Here is a 15018-nt window from a genome sequence, read left to right on the forward strand (position 1 = left end):
TAGCACAAGTGCCTTATTCAAATCCTTCCTGATCCCTACCTGAGCACCTTTGGGGAGCTTCACAGGGATGCCTGGGACCAGGATGCTCCAAGATCTGCTCTGTGGGGCAGAGCATCTCCTGAGACAGCCCAGAGTTCTAAGGGAAAGGGAGCACAACTGCTCCCAAATTCCCTGCTCCAGCCAGAAATCTCTCACTGCCATGGAAAACCCCCGTGTCCCTGGAGGCAGCAGAGAACAAAAGTGACCAGTGGGAGGTAAAATGAGGTTTTATTTCTAAACTGCAGTGCTTGTTGATGTATTTGGTTCCAGACAAATAGAGGAGGATGTGGAGTCGCTACAGGACATTGCAGCTGAAATGGCACCAGTGCCTGAAATAAACCCTTTGCTGAGGCAAATCGCACAAGGAATCTGAAGTGACACAAATTCCATCAACTGCAGTTGGCAGCCAGATTTTCAAGAACAGATGCATGACTGTTAATGATAACCCAAAAAGCTGTTTCTAGTGCAGAAAGACTGAAACTGTTAACATTATAAAACTGCAAAGAGCTAGAAGTATCTCCAGAGTACACCCCACAAAATACTTTGCAGGAACTTAAAAACTCCAACTTAAGCAGAATTAACATATCTAACAAAAAAAATCTCCAGCAAAAATGCCTCCCAAGTTTTGAAACACATTTCCATCTGTTCAATTTCTCTGTTGCTGATGTTGTTTACCTTCAGTCAAAGATATGAATCTTTGATTTCATGAGATTAATGTAATAACTCGGTTTAGGCTGTTAATGCATTCAAAGCTCTCAAATATACAGGAGACTAAGATGGCATCAAGAGCATACAGATACATTTGGAGGGGATGTTTTTAATGTGAAATAAATTAGAAATTCCTTAATCTATTTCTGTAGCAAGGACTACAGTTACATAAAAGCTTCCTGGGGTGTCTTAGGCTGGAAGAGATGGCTTTTAAGCCCATTTATTCCTTGTAAGCACTGCTGTACAGCCTAAATAATAACATTAAGGAAAACACTCAAGCCTTGTCAGGTAAGTGAGGACTCAAGCAACGCTCATGTCTCAAAAGTGACACCTGGCCACGATGAAGCAATGATAAATAAAATATTCATATTATATGCAGATATCTGTAGAGAAAAAGGCTGTATTGGTCAGCAGAAGAGCTCAGCCCAACTGATGCATCAAGCTGGAAGAGGAAACACTTCTGTTGGTGCCTCAGATCCAGAGAAATGTGAAAAACAGCTCCATCCTCAGCTGTCCTATCACTAATGCTGCTGAGTTACTTTTTAATGGGCACCAAAAGGAGCTGCGTGGTTTTGGGAATAAGGCATTGTAGAAGCTTCCCCGTGCTCAGCTTCCTTAACACTTTCCACCCTCAAAAATGGTGTTTAAAAAGCACAGCAGGTGCCACAACAAGCTGTATCAATCATTGTCTCCTACAAAGATCACTCCACGCCCATAGCTACGTGCAACAGCAGCAACGTGCAACAAAATGCCAAGAAATGCCACATATTCCATCAGATCTTTGGGAATGTGACTCAGCAGCTGGGCTGGAGCAGTTCTGGGCACTGCAGCCCTTCCACCCTGCTTTCTGTCCTCTACAGGAGATGTCCAAAGAGCAAGGCTGCCCACACCCCAGCAGCTCTGGCCTGCCCTGGCTCCAACAGCAACAGCTCCAGGGTGAACTCAGCAGCCTGATCAGAGAATTGTTAAGGCTGGAAAAGACCCAACCATCAACCTCAAGCTGCCACCTTTGATGCCTCAGGTTTGGCTTTTCTATTTTTCCCATTCTGTGCTGCTTTAGTGTGTGGGTCTGGGCTCACATCAGGGGATGCTGAGCTCTGTGCCCAGAGCAGGGAGACAAAACAATTCCTGCTCCAGCTGGGCACCAAGGACAAATGATCCAAATCTCAGCCCCAAGAGCACAAACCCCGTGGGCTGGAGAGAGAAAAACAAGCAGGGTGGGACTGCAGGGGCTAAAGCTGGGATGGGACAATGAACTGCAAGGTGCAAATGGAGCAGAACTGATCCCAGGGACAGAGCCCGTGCCCGGCCGTGCATTTTGGGGCCATTTTGGTTCATCTTGGGTGCAGCCCTGGCTGGGCTCTTGTGCTGCCCAAGGTGGATGCATGGAGGCCTTTTAATAAATCCCTGCTTTATCCTTTAGCTCTGTCCAGCCTCTGTTCTAGGGCAGCCTTCTCAAGGCATCAGCAGCAGCCACACAGCACCAAGGATGGCAAAATCTGTTCATTAATAACTTGTGCTGGGCCTTCTCAAGGCATCACCTTCACCACTGAGCCACGATCTCCACTCCAGCACTGCCAACCCAGCTGGGAGGGCCCTCCCGAGCCTGGAGCTACATTGGTTGTTTTGGTTGGGTTTTTTTTGCCTCAGGAACTGCTGTGGTGGCCCTGCCATGAAAACCTCCAGGCTCTGGCCAAAGAATTGCTCCAGGAGCTCATCTCTGTCCTGCTGTCAAGGGGGAGGTGGCAGCTGGAGTGTGGTGATCCCCTGGTGCATCCCCACCATGCCTGAGGAGAGCAGAGCTCCAGACCAGAGTCCTCAAGGGAAGGCAGCCAGGGATGGGCTCTCTGACCCTCCTGAACAAAAATGAAATGTTGGACAAGCCTTGGAGCAGCCTGGGGTGGTAGAAGGGCTGGAATGAGACGAGCTTTAAAGTCTCTTCCAACCCAAACCACGCTGTGACTTTACAGTTTTTCCATGTGAATAACGAAGTCCTGCAACTTTTACAGCAGTTATTTCACCAGTATGTGGAAAATTAGGCATTCTAGAGCACCATCCTAGGTGCAGGAGAGAAATAAGTCTCACCACTAATCATTTGATTTAATTTGACGTTTTCCTGCATATTTAAATCCTGGAAAATGCCTTCAGCATCCAAACCATTTATAATCAAAGTAAGTGACTGCAGAAGTTCAGAATAATCTATAAACTCAAAAAATTCCACAGTTCTCCTCATTAGGTGAAAAAATAAATCACATGCTGATAACACACCTCAGTTTCTTTGTTGCATGGCTCATTGGTTTAAATTACACTTTGAGAAGAATAGCAAATCAGAATGAAACCTTACAATAATTTGGGCTTCTTTTTTTTGCACATGAAAACTTGCATTTGATGTTATTCTTACTATTCTTCCTTTAGGTTACTTATATAGGGCCAACAAAACTGATCTGGAACAAACAAAATCTTTTATCCAAACACGGACAATGAAATACAACATGTATTATTTTATCAGTGTTTTGACAGAGATGCTTTTGCCCAAGGTGAAAATTAATTAAATGAGAAAATGCAGCTGTAACCATTCGTGCCATACACAGGAACCACAGAGTGCACTCAAATGTACCTTGGGGTTAGGTTATGGTCCAGAAAGGGTGTGAAACTCTCAGCATCATACCTCAGAGCGCTTTTCAAAGGTGCTGCTCCACCTCTGGGGGACAAAATGACAGAGTTCTGACATGTGTCACCTGTAATATCATGATAGAAGTACAAGAAAAAACCTAGCTCTCTTAACTCACCATCCAGAATCCCATTACCTGGGAATTGAGGGATTTTGAATGAAATTCAGGTATGTGTTTCACAAGACAGAAAGCCACCAGCAATCCAATTTCTAAATAAACCACCTAAGGCAGACAGCATGGACTCTGACTTTCCCTCAGTAACCACATTAAACAGAATGAATTTCAGCCTTTCATAAGCTCACCATACAGAGAAAGTGAATTTTCCCAGCTTCCCAAGCTGCAGTCATGCTCCCCATCCCAGAGCTGTGCCAGAATCTCCCTGCACAGCAGTGGCAGGGAGCATTTTTGGGTCCAAAGCTGGCAGATGGCACTTTCAGGAGCAATGGTGCAAGACCTGCAGTAGGAAATGAAGCCCTCCCTGTCATAAACAACCCCCAGTTAAGAACTGGAGCCCTCATTAATGTAATTGGTTTCATACGAGGTGCTAAAATACAAATTTGCTGCATTTAGAAGCCAACACTGTTTCTATTAGTTAAGGAGTGTTTTGCTCACCTCTATTTTTGCTCAAGCACGGAGGGAAGAGGGAGGGGAAAATGTGTCATGTACTCTGCCTCCAGCTAGGGAATGCCATGCTAGAGTACATTTTTCACCTCAGATGAAAAATGAAGGCAGGTAGCCTTTCAGCACAGCTGCTCCTGAGGACTGAAATGGAAAATTATTTGGAGAGGAACTCTCACATCATTCACTCAGAGCTGTGGATTTACAGCCTCCAACCTGCATGAGATCCACACAGTGAGTAGGACTCCATCCCAAGCTGAAATCTGAGGGAGGAGACATATTTAAAATTTAAATGTAAAAAAAGTACACATTTCAAATGTAAAAACAAACTACAGTACAACCACTAGGTGGGGGAAAAAAAAACCACTAATAATTATCCTTCAGGAAAACGCTCAATTTCCAGCCTTTCTGCTTCAAGTCCAGCAAATTAAATTTCCTCTTTTGAATGGTGCTGCCTTTGAGTACAGGCCAAAGAATGAAAGAGCAGGAGGGTTCTGTTACCAGGGAGCAGAAAGGGTGTGTGCACCTCTAATTTGGCATCTCTGGTGAGGGGAGGGAAAACCCACAGTGGAACAGGACACACCCAGGACTGGTGAGGAACTGTCACCTCTTCCAGCCCCTGACACTGGCCATGCCCATCCAAGCCAGGAAATCCAGCTTTGCCTGGGGTACCAAGCATTTTTCCTCTTTAGAGACAACCCCACCCCACTTTGCTGCTCTTCCCCTTGAAGCCTTTAAACCTTGAGAAAGAGCTGCTCCACTCCAGAAGCAGATGTTGGTCTCTGATTTCAGAATTATTCCTTTCCTTCCCTCCACAATCACTTCCACCTTCTGTATGACTTTAAAACTCCCCCCCCCATTGCTTTTAACTTGGCTGAAGATGAATATCTGAGTGAGCCATTGGCTGAGGTGTCTTTAATGATAGAACAGTTCATAAAAATAAAACCATCCTATCTGTAAAATGTGCATTCCCCCTTCTGAAATGGAGTAAGCCTATTAATTATTTTCTTAAAGACTGGCTCTCAAAATGGCACTGCTGACATTTAAGGCTCATAAAAAATGCAAGTCTGTCTGATCTGTGAGAAATGAGTTTATATGCTCTATTTTAAGATGAAAATATTTATCAAGGAAGACAGTTGCCAGTTAGGAACACAAACAGAAACAAAGCCACTTAAAGTAAGTTGTCCTTTTTTGTTTTAATCTTTTCCATGCCAAGGACATGCTTCTCCCCAGAAGAGTGGTGCACAAAATAAGTGACATCTGGTGGCTTTATGCTGTAATAGAATAAGGCACCGCATTTAAATGCTGTTAACCAAATCAGTTTTTAAATTTACTGCTTCTTAGCAAAGCTTTTCAGATGTTTTATTTATTTATTTTCATGCAGATACTTCTGAGGCCCCTGGGCATCACAATCCCTCTTGCAGGGTGACAACTGCTGTTATCCAATTAAAGTGGGACTGTCATATTCACATCAGGAGAAACACAACTCCACAAAAGAATTTGGAAGGTTCAGGAAAACAGCACTAAGATTTAGCTGGGCAGCATCAGTAAGAGTCACATAGAACCAGGCTGTAAGAACAGGCTGTGCAGAATCTTGTGAAGGAAATCTTTCACCTGCTCCAATTATTCACATGCTCAAAGTAATTAATATCAACTTGGGTCTCTCTGAATTGTCTTTCACTGGATTTTAATTAAACCCCAAAGAAACAGCTGCATTTTTCATTCTGAGTTCAGCAGCATCCTGGTAGCTACAACTTTTACAAATCTGAAACAGCTTTTCCCCTTTTCATGCTTTATTGATCCTCAGCAATGGCCACATCTAATCCAGCCAACCCTCCTGCACCTAAACCTGCACTCCAGACATAAAGCAATTACAACTCCCCTTCAAACTCCTCCAGCCAGAAATACACTTCTCTTTTAGAAAGCCATAAGCCTCTCCTGGATAATTAATAGAAGTACTGTCAGCCAGCCTCAATTAAAATTACAAAACTGCTGGCACTGCAATATCAAGGCTTGCAACACTAATTTCTGCAGTAATAAGTATTTATGGGGGCAAAAAAATATATCTGTAAGCACTATGTAACAGAAATGAGATGAAAGATAAACAGACTCTAAATATTTATCAGCAGAGGAAGTCCAAAAATATAGCAGTAAAAATGGAGCGGATGGCAGCTAAATCCAGACCATGGAGGGTTCCTCCAAGGATGTGCAAGGAGGAACTTCATTTTCAGCTTGACATGGCTAAATCTAATTAATTCCTTCCTCCTATTCAATTGCTGCACAGAAACCCCTAGATGCCAAAAGGACAAAGCTAAAAACGTCCCCAAAGCCATGCCTGAAGGCTGCACCTCTACCCTGCAGCAGTGCAATAAATAAAAGAGTTGGACTTTGGGGCTTTTCCATCACTTTTAAGGCCTAAATATCCTTAAGAGGAATGTCCACCTGCATGCTTGGCTTCCCTCAGCACTGAAAGGGGGCTCCACATCTGCAGGATCTCCATAAAAAGGGGCCTCTGGGACAGCACAGCTACTGATGGATTATTTCAAAGGGAAATATTATTTCCTGCTCACATTCCCTCATCCCCACCAGACATTATCTTCACCTCGAGACCTCCTGGCTGAGCTAAATAACATATGCACAGAAAAGCACAGCTGAATGGCTTTAGCTCCAGCCACTCATCAAGAAGAAAACTTTTAAAGATCCCATTTCAATTTATTTTTTGAAATGCTGGCATGCTGAAGTCAGCAGGAAGACATTTCAGTGACTTTAATGAAGGCAGAGGTTCATCCAGAGAATTGCTGTTTGGAATGAACAGTGGGTTTATGTTATCTCATTTGAAACTATCTAAGTTTTCTGTTAAATGCAACTTAATGATATTTGCTATCATTTGCTAGAATTTGCTATCTATTTGCTAGAATTATTTGCTGTCACAATACAGAAAGGAGGGTATTAAAGTTGTGCACTGCAAAATGTTTAGTGATGATGGATGGGATACTCTTCTTTCACTAACAGGCATGTTTTTAATGCATAAATATTAATTGTCATCAAGTGCCTGTTCATTTTGCAGTTTTGGAAAGCTTTAGCTTGTAGGAATTGTAATAGTCCAAAAAAGATACTGTTGGCATTTACATATTTATCAGCATTTTCAGGGCACATTTTTAGGGCTTTTCTCTTTTTCATTCATTATCCAATGTACCAGCACAGCAAGACAAAAAAAAAAAATGGAAAACTGGAGAGATTACTACACTCACTTAATGGGTATCATTACAGGAAAACACTATCAAAACTCAGCAGAGGCTTTTTATGCATTCCCCTGTATTACAGCAGAATGAGTTATTGCAACATTCCAGCTCTGCTGCTAAACCAGGAGAATGCTCAATCTGCACAGCTGAAGCAGGAGTGAGCAGCAGGTGAGTGGGCCCATCTGAGAGAGTTACTGACTCCAGGCAGAAGCTGCTCCCTGACAAGCTCTGGAGGGTCACCCAGATCTCCCAGCCTTGCCACACTCCTTGGTGAGCACAGGGCTCTGAACCCCTCCAAAACAAATGGGAAACTGCTCCCACTCCCACGTCCTGGTCCCCTTCACACACACCAGTGAAACCCAAAAGGTGAATTACTCCCGATCCAGCCTAATGCCAGAAAAATCCACGTGGGATTTCCATGGATACCAATTTAGATTGCATTTACTCTGCTGTATATTTTCATTTTGCTGATCTCCTCAGAAACACTCAAAAACCTACTCTGAAGGGTTAAAAACTTCCCTATTCAAAATCACCTGATGTCAGACTGTGACAATGTTTGCAGGGGTCTTAGGATGAGGGAAGACATGAGGATCTGAGTCCACGTTTCAGAAGGCTGATTTATTACTTTATGATATATATTATATTAAAACTATACTAAAAGAATAGAAGAAAGGATTTCATCAGAAGGCTGGCTAAGAATAGAGAAGGAATTATAACAAAGGCTTGTGACTGACTGAGACAGTCTGGACAGCTGGACTGTGATTGGCCATTAATTAGAAACAACCACATGAGACCAATCACAGATGCACCTGTTGCATTCCACAGCAGCAGATAATCATTGGTTACATTTTGTTCCTGAGCCCTCTCAGCTTCTCAGGAGAAAAAAATCCTAAGAAAAGGATTTTTCATAAAATGCGTCTGTGACATCAGACAAATTTTTATTTACTTTTACCTCAGCGCGAGGATCAGCTCAGATTCCACCCTTCCCTCCTGCTCACCTCTCACATCTCATTTCTTGTTTTAAAGATGGTATAAATAGCCTTGCAAAGTAATTCTAATACTAAGTGTCAAGTGCAATAGTGGTTTCATTCTGATTTATCCTTATCTGATCCTCAGGCAAGTTAATCCTGAAGCTGAGAAACTGTTTTCAGAGCTTTATAATTGATGAAACTTTTCATCTAAATTATTTACTTTGCGAACGGCTCCGATGAGTCGCTCAGGGCATGAAGCTGTAGTACTCCATGCTGGAGTGCTCAAGAACATGTTTTTGTCTTCTTAAATTAACAGCCCATCACTGCATCTCGGGCTGCAGTTTCTATTGGCAGTCTTTAACACACAGCAGGGTTTTTATCTGAATTTTTATCGCCTGCAATGGATGCAGTTACAACCCAGATGTCTCGGGGCTCTAGGGAGACACAAAGCAGGCAGAGGATCCCTGATCCTGAAGGTGTGAATCTCACAGTGTGAACCAGCATTCATTCCTTCCCTGGAATCACCTGGGCACGGGCTCCACACCTGATGGACACGTTCAAAACCTGCTCCTCTTTGGGTGCAGCAGCAGCAGCCAAAATCCTTTCCAGAGACAGCCCCAGGAAATATCCTCAGGCTTCAGCAATCCCAAGGATGAGCTGCACAGCAGCAGCCCTAAAAATGCACCAGGAAGGGGTGGAAGGCAAGAGCAGGAGCCCAATCACCAGCCTAGCACAGTGAGATACATCTACAAAATGATGAACTTAAAAGTTTGAGATTCATTATCCACTTAACATTACCAATATCTATTTAAGATTATCTAGCATCTCCAGAGCTGAGCAAAAAAGACAAATTACAACTAAAAAGCAGCCAAAATCAAAGAGGCTGGGAGGGAATATTAGATAAGGTGTTTGATGGGCTTGCAAGGAAGTGTTGGTTTTAAGAGCTGCTAAAGGAATTTCAGGAGATGAAGCTCCCCTGTGAGGAGCTGGGCCTGCAGGCAAACCCAACTCATTATGTGATACATTCTCCTAATAAACTATTAAACCATCCTTCTCCACTTCCTCCTATTTCCAGCTTTACACAGACAAACCTCCTGGCTGCCCCAGTCAGAGAGTCCTTTTTCTTTGGATTAATAAGTTCTGGCACTCAGACCATTATATCCCAATTTAGGCACAGCAAGGTTGACACTGGGCTCATATTTCCTCCAAATTATGGGTAAAACCCTGCAGAATCCTGATTTCTGCTACTTTTTTTCCCTGAGGTCTCTCCTATTTGTTGGTATCTCATTACTCATTTGGTGCCAGTTCTAAAGCACTTTAATTAAGTGGTTTTTCTCCACACTGTTCCAAGACCTGAAACTGGGCAAACCATCCAATATCACATCCACGTGCTGCCCATCCTCAGAGCACTCTTTCAACACTGTGAGGCTTCTTCCATCTCCTGAGTATACATGCTGCACATAAATCTTTATATTTTTTTGCCTTTGTATCTTGTAGAGTTTTTCATTTTTCAAAGCAGTCTTATCTTGTTTCCTCTGTATGACTTTGAACTTTGCATTTTATCTTCACTCCTGTCTGACCTCAGAGTTCTTCCAGTTCAAGCTCACCTGTAACTCAATGACTTATTTGAAAGAAATGACCTTCTCTCTATTCCATGCAATTCTGAGAAGTTACAAGTCTAACTTCAACTTGTATCTAAGCCAAACACCAAGAAATGCAAAAACCAAAGTAAAATATAACAATACAAAAGCCTTTTTCACTCTCATCAGTTTTTCTAATTTTATGGTTAGATAGCAGGGTACATTCACCCACACTGAAAATCAAGATTTTTCTACGGGAAAAAAATATCTCCTCATGGAACTTATTTTTTTCCTACTGGAAGGCGTGAAGCAAATGGAAAATGTCAGTTTGAGTATTTTGCTATTTAGGTACAGATCTGCACCTTTTACAGTGAGGAACAACCCACCTTAGATACAGATTTGGCCCAAAACCCCATTTATTTATAAAACACTCTGCTTATTTGGTGAGTAAATGATGGCATAGTAAGTTTTAGAACAATAAGTGTGTATCTGGTGCTGCTTGGTCTATAAACAAAATAAAAGCCTGGCTTGCTCCCTTACTCCATCCCATCAGTTCTCCACGGGATTGGGCTCATTTCCAAGGAAACCCATGGCACAGGAGGCAGCCACGTGCCCCCCACCATCCCCAAGGCTGCAGGAGCTGTGGCTGCTTTCAGCAAACAACAGGGGAAGGCTCACATCACCAGGAGCTCCAAAAATGTGCCTGGAGTTGAGGTGGGCCACCTCATTTTTGGGCAAGGACAGAAGGAAAGCAGCAGCCAGGTGCTGAGGTTTGGGAAATGAGTGTTTCAGGCAGCTCAGGCTGTTGTGGGAGCTGGGGGAAGGTGATTTTGGAATGTGGGAATGAGAAGAGGCAGCAGGTTGGGGCTGGAGGGCTGGTGCAGGAGAGGTCAGAGTGATCAGAGGGATGGAGCATCAGTCCTGTGAGGAATGGCTGGGACTGGGCTGTAGCCATGATATTTTCTGAAAAATCATTTCCTTAGGATTTTTTTTCTCCTGAGAAGCCAAGAGGCTTCAGAAACAACATGTAACCAATGATTATCTGCTGCTGTGGAATGCAACAGGTGCATCTGGGATTGGGCTCATGTGGTTGTTTCTAATTAATGGCCAATCACAGTCAACTGGCTCAGACTCTGTCTGAGACACAAGCTTTTGTTATCATTCTTTCTTTTTCTATTCTTAGCTAGGCTTCTGATGAAACCTTTTCTTCTATTCTTTTAGTATAGTTTTAATATAATATATGACATAAAATAATAAATCAGCCTTCTGAAACATGGAGTGAGATCCTCATCTCTTCCCTCATCCTCAGACCCCTGTGAACACGGTCACAGTGGGGTGTTCAGCGTGGGGAAGAGAAGGTTCCAGGAGACTTTAGAGAACCTGAAGGGGCTCCAGGAGAGCTGGAGAGAGACTTTGGAAAAGGGATGGAGTGACAGGAGAAGAGGAATGGCTTCAAAGTGACAGGAGGCAGGGATGGATGGGATACTGGGAAGGAATTGTTCCCTGTGAGGGTGGGCAGGCCCTGGCACAGGTGCCCAGAGCAGCTGGGGCTGCCCCTGGATCCCTGCAGTGCCCAAGGCCAGGCTGGATGGGTTTGAGGCAACCTGGGACAGTGGAAGGTGTCAGGGCTGGAACTGGATGAGCTTCCCTTTCCCTTCCCACACAAACCAGTCTGAGATTGTGACCTCTGTGTGCTGCCACCAGAGGGGACAGAGGCAGTGGGACAGTGTGCCAAGGGTCCCTCACCACCTCCTGTCCACCTCCACCACCTCACCAGGCCTCTCATCCTCCCCTCAGCTGCCTTGTCACTGCCACCAGGACAACATTTTTCCTTCTGTTTCTTCTTGCAAGGCATCACCTGCCTCTGTCCCCTCAGAGGATGCTCCTTAAATCTAAAGCTTACAATCCACGTTCAACAACTGCTGGAAAGCAGGTGTAACATAAATTAATAAATATTCCATGGAAAAGCAACATTAACTGCTTGCCCCTGAAGTGCTGTTTAGTGGCATGTCAGGCACAGCTGTGTAATCAAAGGATTACAGAGCTCCCATTGCAAGGCTCTCCACCTCCTCGGGAGCTTCCCTGGCTCCCTCTCCTGTAAAAACCCAGCCCAGGCACCAGGACAGAATTGTAATCATGTCTTTGAGCCTGGGAAACACAACCCAGCAGGCTGTGGGGACAAACACAACATGTTTTCTGTCAGATACACAGGCAACCATACAAATTTTTAAGAGAATGGCTCAGCCAAGCTATAGATCATCAGGAATTTTAGTGAAATTGCAGTGTAAGTAGAGAGATGGGTGCAACCCAGGCTGCTTCTAAACAAGAACTTGCAGGAGGTTACAGATCCCTTCCCCTGCATGGCTGTGCTCAGACTCCAGATCTGACACCTCACTTGGTCAGCAAGCAAAACAGGGCACTTCACTAAAAAATATAAATAAATAAGAAATGCTAATTTGTGTGGGAAAGCAGTGAAAAAAATAAATGCTGTCTTACTGGAAATCTACCATGGCTCTCCACAGCACTTTGGATTCTTCTAGCTGAGCAACATAAGGAGTACAGTGGGAATTTAGAATTACCCCTCTCTGTGGGAGGTGTGGAGGAAACCAGGTGGGTTAAATGGGAGTCTAAAACCAGCAATTAACAAGCCCAGATCAGATCAAGGTCCATCTCCTGCAAACCCTCTGGGATGTCTGAAATAGTGCTCCACCTCAGGTAAGTACCCAGGGCAGCACTGAGTGATTTAAGAGCACATCCCATTGGAATTTCTGACTGTGGGATATACATTAACTGTAGGGGTAATTAGGAGGGAGAGGGGCATATCAGTATCTGTTTGTGTCATGGCTTTTCTTCACCTAAGTGATGCATTTGTGCTGGAAGAGAGGCACAGCTGGGTGTGCCAAGTTCCTAAATCCACGTGTCATTGAGGTGAGATCAGCCCTCTGCTGTCAGCTCACCTCGGGGCAAATTCTATCAGCACCCAGTGGTGACACAGCCCTGAGCTACAATAGTGAGATTTTGCTCTGTGCACATATGAGGAAGAAATCAGTGCAGGAAAAGTAGTTTATAAAAGGAAGGATCCCCTTCCTAGTCAGCAGAGGAATTCCACAAGAAATCCTTAGCAGAGTTTGCTGCCACCCCACTTGATCTTCAACACAAACCAGTGCTTTGAGAGGTGCTTTAGTACCAGCCCATCCTTAAAACTGAGATCACCTGGGCAGCCAACAAAAGCTTTGAGCACTGAAACTCCCCCTTCTCACAGAGCTCCTGCCACAGGTTGCTTGAAATAATGTTAAAATAGAACATAAGCAGTACCTTATTTGCATCTCTGTGATTATGCCTACATAAAATCCCTGTTCATACTGCTGGTGGATTACACACCTTCATCCTTCCCCTCCAACCACATGAAATAATTCAAATATGAGAGTCTGCTTCACCATTCTCATTTATATGGTTTCCAGATACCTGCTTTTAGTTTAGCAATGAAGATAAAAATCCATTACTGCCTTCCATTGCATTAGTGGAATTATGTGTTTTGCAATGTAAATCTCCACTGTTTGATCATCTTCCTGTTACAAACCACCAAATAAAACACTCTGAATTTGAGATTAGTCCTCCTGTGACAAAATCTGAACCATAAAACTATTTTCCTATTGATTTCAGAACTGCACGGTGGCTGCAACTCACAGACACAGGATCTAAGTGCTATTAAAAAAAAAAAGGAAAGAAAGAAGGTAGTTTCACTACTTAATCTTCATACAAGTAGTCCTTCTGCATTCAAATTGATTTTCTTTCTTTTGGCACGTGAAGAGCCAGATGAATCCTTTGACTCAATGCCCAAGAGTGAAATGGCACCAGCAGCAGCAGAGAAGCTCTCAGGGCATGAGATGTGTGACAACATTTTAATCACTGACAAAAAGAGGCTTCAAGGCAGCTACTCTGTAAGTGCTTGCTGGTTTTAAGTGAGAGTCACTATTTGTGAGTGACTGTATATAAAAAAACATATCTATGTCTATAAATAGCACAGATACAAATATATATGTATGGTTCACGTCCACTTGGGGATGTTTTATGGGTGGAAATTTCCCTCTCTGCCAAAGATCAAGCAGTCCCCAGTCAGTATCAAGTGCAGTGCTGTTCAATCAGGTGTTTGTTTATCCAAACGAGTACATACCATTTGCAGTTAAACCTTAAAAATATTTATTTTTCATGAACAGTTCCAGCAAACTTTGAGATTTAATCTGTGATGTGCCCAGCTGGCCACTCTGCTCTTTCTTTTAAGTCTCAAAACACAAAGGAACATGTTTGTTCTACAGGAGATGATGATGATGATGAGTTTTTAGTCTGGCTAACAATTCAAGAAGTGAAACCATTCTGATGTCGTACGCAAGTCAGTGTGAAGGGGACTTTAGGCCATAGAATGATGTAAGAAATAAAATGAAAAAAATTTAAAATTCCAAATCTGAGAGTTTGGTAGGTGTTTGGATGCACCATCCAAGCAATACTCTCACGTATCCTATTAACCTACAAATCTGTCTGTGCCTAAGACACTGAGATCCCTGCAGAGTACGGCTGTAGTATTACAATGAAGCAGCAGAGGAAAATTAAAAAAAAAAAAAAAAGAAGAAGAAGAAGAAGGGGAAGAAAAGGAGAAGCCCATATATGAGACCGCCAAAGTTCAGCTGGTGAATTGTTGCTTAACAGACTCTGACCACAATAACCCGTCACTGAACCTTGCCTGCATTCTCAGCAGCTATCAAGCTATTTTTAACAGCCAGCAGCTTGCATTTCAGAAATCCCCCTCTTCACCAAAAACACTCGCCTGCACGCCCGGCTCGCTCCTCGGAGGGATGCGCTCCGGGATGGAAAGGCTCTGTCAGGAGAGCCCCCGGACAAGTGTCCGCTGTCCCCGAGCCCCGAGCCGGCTGCGGGCAGTGACAGCATCGCGCCCTGTGCCCTGTGCCCGCGGGTCCCGGGAGCCCGGCCCCGCTCCTGCCGCCTCTCCCCGCTCCTGCCGCCTTTCCCCGCTCCTGCCGCCGCTCCGGGATGCCCTGGCAGCGCCCCGGGTGCCGCAGCCCGCGGGGAGCGGGGACAGCCCCGCGTCCCCCGAGCCGTGCGGAGCCCGGTGCTGCCCAACTTCCCGCAAAGTCCCGCTGCCTGCAAACTTGGGGAGCCGCGGCCTGGGGGC

At 44.2% G+C, this 15018-nt stretch overlaps 1 protein-coding gene across 2 annotated transcripts in view; it reads right to left on the bottom strand.

Annotated features, from left to right (window-relative positions):
- The window catches only part of CHST15 (carbohydrate sulfotransferase 15), a 46886-nt gene that overhangs the window by 31637 nt on the left and 231 nt on the right, over positions 1-15018 (bottom strand). The window contains exon 2 of one of the 2 annotated variants that reach the window (XM_071446166.1): positions 3365-3448. The exons of the other annotated variant lie outside the window; for it this stretch is intronic. The gene's annotated coding sequence lies outside the window, so the exon portion shown is untranslated. The remainder of the gene's footprint in view (positions 1-3364; positions 3449-15018) is intronic. 2 annotated transcript variants of the gene reach the window in all.

The sequence above is a fragment of the Agelaius tricolor genome, unplaced genomic scaffold (assembly GCF_023055355.1).
Source record: "Agelaius tricolor isolate 1412-34295 unplaced genomic scaffold, bAgeTri1.0.p SCAF_22, whole genome shotgun sequence".
NCBI classification, from domain to species: domain Eukaryota; kingdom Metazoa; phylum Chordata; class Aves; order Passeriformes; family Icteridae; genus Agelaius; species Agelaius tricolor.